Source organism: Varroa destructor, unplaced genomic scaffold, assembly GCF_002443255.2.
Source record: "Varroa destructor unplaced genomic scaffold, Vdes_3.0 BEIS01000005.1, whole genome shotgun sequence".
Taxonomy (NCBI): domain Eukaryota; kingdom Metazoa; phylum Arthropoda; class Arachnida; order Mesostigmata; family Varroidae; genus Varroa; species Varroa destructor.
The window spans coordinates 37143849-37151691 of NW_019211458.1; the positions used below are offsets into that span (position 1 = coordinate 37143849).

The 7843-nt window shown below is 38.1% G+C and overlaps 1 long non-coding RNA gene across 1 annotated transcript; it reads left to right on the top strand.

Annotated features, from left to right (window-relative positions):
• The first annotated feature begins 4738 nt into the window (after window positions 1–4738).
• Window positions 4739–7146, top strand: LOC147755637 (uncharacterized). The gene is made up of 3 exons (XR_015329260.1): window positions 4739–5443; window positions 5621–5700; window positions 6065–7146. It is a non-coding gene; the product is annotated as an uncharacterized LOC147755637 (long non-coding RNA).
• Window positions 7147–7843: the final 697 nt, after the last annotated feature.

The window sequence follows — 7843 nt, forward strand, 5'->3', positions numbered from 1 at the left end:
CAAAAAGGAAACTAATGCAGGGCTTCATCGTGGCCTCTACCTTAATATACTGAAGTTTTTTTTACTCCAATAAAATCTTGAATTTCAAAAAATGTTTACTTTGATAATAGGCGGTTGAATAATATTGGTTTTTCTTCGAAGCAGAGTCACAGGTAAGTCTGTTTTTCGCAATACAGACATTTCTCACTAAAGTGAACATCAGGAAGCATTTAGGCGCCTGATCAGCTTTGCTGCGAAGCTGTGACAGCATTTTTCCGCTTGAGCCTATACAGCGCAGATACAGCCGCACTAAGGGCATTGTGTCGACACGAGCTTAAGCATCGACTGTGACCATTAGGGAGCTCTAAACCAAGCTACCAATTGGCTGACTTCACGCACAAGTTTCAACGGCCATAGTTGAATACCAGCAACCCCGTCAGATCTGAGATTACGGCCATAGTTTCTGTTTTATATTGACTTAATTCAGTCTCTTTAAAAAAAAAAAGCTACAACGCTCCTTGATTCAAAACGTTAGTAATCTAGTATGAGTCGTCGTAAAACCTTGTAATTGCTTTTTATCAAGTATTACTTTGTTACGATTTGAATTTGTATTTTGTTTATAAATCTTTCCCACAGGTAGAAGGCTATATATTTGTTATGTAGAAGGAATTTTTACGGAGATATCTATTTTTAGAATGTAGACGTATATAACGAATTTATACGTAAGCAACAAATCGATTGACGTCCGGTCTTCTTAAAGGGTGGTAAATGCGCGGTGCATAAGAGTACGAAAGTAACATAAACTCTTATATTGAGGTATAGAAGTGTGTGATATAGAGAATATGCATTTGCGCACGAAAAATGCTAGGCGCGACCTGAGACCTTATCCGACCACTAATCGGCGTAAGGGTGAAGAGAAGAGATTTTTCTTGCCAAACTGGAGAAATACGTGTGGAGAAGGTACAGCTAGTGCGCACCTATGATTCCCGTGTCGAGTCCCGACTCTCAAAAAGCTGATAGCTACGGGGCACTTCCGGTCGAATGTCGACCAAGGGTTCTTTCAATAGAAAAAATATGTTCACTAGCGTAGCGTTCTTCTGCTAGGGGTAAAATACTTCAGCATCCATATTTTGTATGGAGAAGATTTTGAAAAAACAATCGGGCTCTACATTATTGTGAAGTTAATTTCCTATGGCTTCGTTCATAGGGTGGCAAAATTGTAAACGAAAGATACCGGCTTTAATTTTCATGTAACGCCCAGTGATCTTCCCACGCCTATATAAAAAAGCCATATAGGGATAAATATATACGGTTCTATCAGATTTGCAAACGAATAAATGATGATTAATAAATGCATTGTTTGTGATTTATATAGATCGCATTCGGCTACGACTTATGGGGTACGATAGCTTAAGCTATTGCAAGACACTGTCTACTAATTACATCCCTAAATAAACATAAATAGACAAACCGTAACAAACATCAATTTCATGTTCAGTGATTCATAAAAATATCCATACATATATATATAATCGCATATTTATTATATGATTACGTCATGCATTTTACACTAACGTAGTATTTAATTTATTCAGGACATGTGACAGGAAATGCGTACCTATGTTACATTGTTCCTGAGATCCAACGGTAACTGTAGGGTACCGTGTTCAGGTTAAGTGTACAATCGCCGTTGCAAGCAATGAGTGTTCGGATTCAACATCACTGTGATATTTTCTTGTTTTCATGCGCCAAACATACCTGCCACACCTTTTTTTTTTGTTAATAATAATAACCGTAAGAAATCTATATGATGACGCCCACTACGTGTTTACTTAGAGGCACGTATTATTAGGTCTGATTGGTAACATTAGCCGTATTCACTCTCTTTGGCCAGATTTTTCACTCCCAGAAAACGAGCAAACGAAACCGTGTGGTTCTGAACTTCAGAGCCGCTCTCTGTAAGCTATTAGCGTTGAGTAGCAATTTATTAGATTGCTTTATATCGTTTTTAAAAACATCTATAATAACGTTTGAACATTAAGTTAATCAAATACAGTTTTCCGATTGCCGAGTATTTTCTTACACCTAGCGAAATGTCCCGCCAATTTTTTATGGGTATATAACAAGCTCTGAAGCATATTAGAAGGATATGGGGAAGAAGAAGGGAATAAGTGTTGCAAGTATCTATTTCTCGAGATACTAATCTTTAGAGTCAGACAAAAATTGCTTTAAAATCTTAAGTCTATTCAAGTTTATCTAACCGTTATCGTTGTTATCGATAGTGTTTTATTTGTCGAGATTGTGGTTTTAATAATAGTTACCTTGTTCTTTTTTTGCTACAATCTATAAATGCCAGTGCTTTATCTTTGTGCCAGTTCTGAACGGCCATTCTAAAATGTTCGTATTGTTTAAAATCATGGTTCTGTCAAGCTGTTCCGTAATGACTACCTTGCAGCAAATGAGTCAGGGTTTCTGTTGAGGGATGTTTGTGTACACTACGTAGGAAACGTTTACTATCGCCTGTATGACCGATCGAGCGAATGTTATGAGAGTCCAAAGAATCGATGCGGCCAGCCCAAAACATTATTTAATTACATATATGTGTGTGCGATATCAGGGACTTGTACAGATTTAGATGCAAAGTAACCCTCATAAGGACTGCCATCGGTCTCAGCAGTGCCTATAGAATCTTACTAGTTCAATTAGTGAATTCCCTGAATTATCAACAAGTTTGATACTGTTAAATATTAGATATGCTAGCTAAGATTGTCATGTGATTTTCAGTCGGTAGTAGTACAACTTGTATGTCTGAATTCATATTGAATATGTATTTTACCGGTTTATATGTCCCATTCATGTAGCCAGCCAAGAGTTTACCATTGCATGTAGTGTATTTGAAGAGCCTATCCATTATCTTGCTACCTTTTTAAGCGTGTTATGAAGATAATTGTTCTTCAGGCAAGGGATCGCGTAAGTAGGAAAACCTATATAACTAGACGGATTTTTTGACGTCTTTGACAAATGTCCCGAATGTCGCTGACAGGCATATTCAATACTATAAATCGTTCGTGCGAGGAGCTACTTTTAGTCCGAATACCAATTTATGTAAAAGATAATTACTTACCGCCGTGCACGTCTAAGAGTGGGAAATAATACTCAAACCTTCGCATCACTTTCTATCTAAAAAGATTTCTGACATGAACGGTATAGCGCTTCAACTACAGATAATGTCCCGGTGTAACGTTATCTGATTCCCCGCAGCGCGTCGCTCGTCTGAGGGCCATCGAAATCATTCACCACTGTTACTTAGAGTAAATGTAAAGCTATGAGAATATCTATACACGCCGCAGTTTCAGGATTTATTTTTTGGTCGAATATCCGAAAGCTGCTGAATTGTTGTTGACTATTTTTCACGTAGACGAGAAAAACTCGTCAGAGCAAACAAAAGTCAGGGAATCTGAATTTGTTGTAATTCAAATGAAGATCGAAACGAGTGGAAAGCGAAAAAGGCGTTGATCACGAAACCCGCATCCGTGGCGTTCCGTCGTAAGAGAGTCCTGCAATTCTAGTTGAACGCCGCATATGTATTTTAGCCCAGTAAACAAAGGTCAACAACATTGACACGATAACGATCAGATAGCAATTTCTTTGTGCAACACTCCTGTAGAGTCACATAACGTAACGTAAAGGGAGTAATCTTTGTCTTTTACGGAATATCAACTTTGGATGTACTGATTTGAACAGGGCCTGTTTCGAGCAAGGGCAAAATAACCTTCTCCAAAAGACACATGATTTTAATATTGTTCGTAGTATACATCTGGCAAATAGAAGGCTGTATTTTTTTTATTAGCGCAAGTGCGCCCCTTTTCGGGTGCTATATCAATAAGTCGATGTTTGCAACTGTTCAACTTAATATTTCTTAAGTTGCGCTACGATAGATAAACTCCTTTGAATAGGCTTTTTTTTCTGACATAAGCATTCGTAGGTTCACTTGTTTACGCCTTAATTGTACTGGCTACTCTTAGAACTTGCCAAAGTTAAGAAAATTGCCGCTTTTATATTTGGGCAAAGTAAATAAATGTTAGCTACATAATTATTATGAATATTATGAATAAATTATACACCTGTTATTACGTACTCTCTCTGCCGACAATGCAGCGGTACAAATCACTCTTCTAGACTTCGATATGGAGAAAAGATATGTTTTACGAGATGCAATAGCGATGAGCTTTTATAATGCTTACCATGTCAATATAAGTTTACTCGAGCTAACGTCACACCTCAAAAAAGTAGACAAGACCTATACGCACGCCTAAGAATGCGAAAGACATTTACCAATAACAACTGGTTTAATTTTAATAATCAGCATGCAACGTTAAGTTGCGCAGACTTTTACCAATTTGGCCAACCCATCCCAACATGCAACGAGACACAGTCGTTTATCGCCCAAGAGAAAAAATGGGTCGTTGTAAGCAACGAGCTCTAACTACATGTACATAAAAGCGTTTTGGTCAAGTGGTTAGTCCCGACGTGAAGAAGGCAAATGACAAAGAAGAAATGATCTGTTTATTCTTCAAAACGTTGGCAACAGGTGTCGGCATACTCGAGTGGTCTAAATATCGTTCGCTATGGACATTTGCTTATTGCACTATAAAAGAGGCACAACGAAAAAGACGAAAGAAAATTGAACCTTTCCATTCCATTTATTCAGTGGGACCAATCTTAGTTCCATCATATGTCCAACTTATCCTCGACGGAAGTATTTCTACTTGTGACTCAATGTATTATTTCAGATTTCTAACCTTCAATTGATACGTTATGTGGCTCATCAACAAAGTTGCATCGAAAATGGAAATCGAGCACAGTTTATGCGCAATAAATATAACCTGGCCTTCATAATTTCACTCATGCTTAAGTCAGCTTAAGAAATAAAAATAATGGCATTATCCATAATATGCTAATATTTTACCTTACTATAATCCGCTGCGAAGGGTTAGCGGATGGAGGTTAACGATCCTTCAATCGAGAACGACATTGAAGACTTTTTCGACCTGATTAATAGGTAAAGCTAGGTATACTTTAAGGGTCAACGGACCTCACAAATTGAGTCGGCCAGCATTGCGAAACACAGCGACTTTATATGCTGGCGAAAATAATAACAGAAATTCAGTTTTTGAATCTGATTGCTTTTTAACGCTCGCAGCACAAATTTAAAATCTGTTTTTTGCGCTATTTTTTCTCTAAATCACGAAATGGAACTGATTGTTTATCAGTTGTGACTTCGTCAAGTAACGTGGCTGTACAAGATGCGGTTAACGGAAAAGTTCGGATGCGTGAAGCACGAATTACGTGTAACAGATGGATGTACCCAAGCTAAGCTGAACGGCGGGATGTAGGAGGCGTATTTTTATAATTATGTATGTTTCTCTGGAGACATTCGATTGCGAAACAGACCGGACTACAGGTAAAGTATTTTCAAAACATTTATTTTTTACATTATATGCGACAGAATCTATTATAGCAACGAAGCAATCGATTAGGCTAGTCCTGTTAGTATAATAGGAACAGCTATAATTTGAATGAGTTGAAATTTGAATGTAAATTGAAATTATTATGATCTGTATCTCCTATGGGAATCCAGCAGATACAGGGTTGAATCACCGTTGACAATTTCAGCCACACAGGATCGAGTCGAAACGCAAGAATACGACGTCTTTACGTGTATGTAACACAAAATAAGCGCTCTACTTATCGAGAAAGTGTACGACTGGTACTTTTTAGGTGAACTTTCCGTAATACCCGGTTGTATCAACTGTAGTTAATAACTGGAAGTGATAATGGTATATTTAGGAATATTCTAGCGAATTAGATAAACTAAATCAGAGTGTCTGTGTCGGTGGAATCTTCTTGTTGTTGGAATCATTTCAAACATCACGTAATGAGCCAAAGTGAAATTATATTTTAATACGCACAGGATAACATTTAATAGGTTCAACGTCCTGAAAATACCTCACATTTTGAGAAACACTGCAATCGGTATGAGTGTGTAAAATTATTAATTTGTTACATTCTCTCGACTGCGCAGAATGGATAATCATCGGATGTCCTGCGATGGTGATGATCTAGGACGCTAGAAGTATTACGAGCAAATGCCAGGACGGACTCACTTATGAAAGCGCGTGCGCGATCTTGGCCGATCATCTCCAGGGTCAGCTTTTTTCCTCTTCTTGGCACTGCGCGCCATCAACTTCAATAGCCCATAGTAGTGACAGCAGTGTAAACACTTTAGGTATTATACGGAGAAATCTTGGCTTCTCCGAACCATTGCAGGCAATGTCTTCCAAGGCGGTAGTGATTGTAGCTTAGGCTGACGGGACCTATTTCAAAATCGTCGGCCATAAGGCCAGCCAACTCCTGAAGTCGGCAAAAAAGGAAGGAAATCAACTGTCCATTGACGGTTTCACGCGATCGTTTAACTCATAACAAGCAGGACAGATTCATAAGCATAAAAGAGAGCATATAATTATCGCTGAAAAATATTATGTTTCTAGCCCTTTGTCTCGAAGTCTCAGCAAATTCGGCAGGTACTATCTTTGTGTCACGGTAAGCGACATGAACTGGAATTACGCGCCCGAAACGGCCACTGATGGAATGAAAATTCTCTAAATAATATTGCAGGACTGTCTGCAATAGATGTACCCATAAGAGTGTGCATCAATCGAACAACACGAAGACAGTACTTCGACGGCCGAGGCCGAGAGTTGAATACTGAGTTTCATTCGTGTATTAATTTCATAATTTTATGGGTAAAAATCATTTGATTTGTTTTACCAATCAGGTTAAGTTAAGTTACATATTCGTCCGCAAGTCAACGCTTAAAATGTTAGAAACGCAGCCCTTACAGACATGTTTCTGAATGAAACACATAATTACTTGAATTGTGCCACAAGAATTGCGAAATATTCCAACCTGGTTCAAAGATTTGTTCTTATTTCAGAATGTAAGCATCGCCTGTAGCTATATGTGTGCATGTCGTGCAATCTTACCTCCGTGCATTGAATATTGAATCTAAGAATTGGCAATGGCAACAGTTTAAAATGTAAATCGAATGAGCATAAATGCACTTTAGTTTATAGATATTTTTTTTGGCTGCAAATCTACAAGTTAGCTCGCTCAAAATGTGAAAGGCCGGCCGAACTTCGGGTTGCCGAAAAATCAAAAGCATCCTCATGCACATAATGTCTCCACGAAATTTCAGAAGTAACACAAACTGAAATTGACAAAATGTCCATAAATAATCATTTTCATGGGTACCTCTCAATAGAATTTATGGTGTCAGAGCAGAACTCTCTTCGGAATATATAGGCTATGCAAGCAGGCTAACTCAGGCCGGAGATAAAGAGGAGAAAGAGCTCTTACGAAGAACCGGGTTTTTAATAGGTCACTCACGACTTGACATTTCAGTTGAAGGTTAGGATTATCGGGGACTATTGGCTCTAATTTTATTCCTTTAGACATGCGTTCTTCTGTATATAACAAGACGCACCCATTTCCTAGATTCTCAGTGAACTACTGGGTTGAGGCACACTTACTTTCGATTTGTTTCTAATGTCTTTCGAAGTCACTCCGCTACTGTTCTTTTTCTTTTTCTATACCATACGACAGTCATCTCTCTCTCCTTTCGAGGAGTCACTTATGTAATCGATTGGCGTAATGAACGAAGTTTTATGTCGAGTAGCGTTCGCAGGTATACACAAGCCTAGAGTTAAGTTAAACATATATACACCAACAAAAAAAAAAAAGAAGATTTACGTTTAGCGATATTGGAAGAATCTTATACACTTGAAAATGCCTTATAAGAACT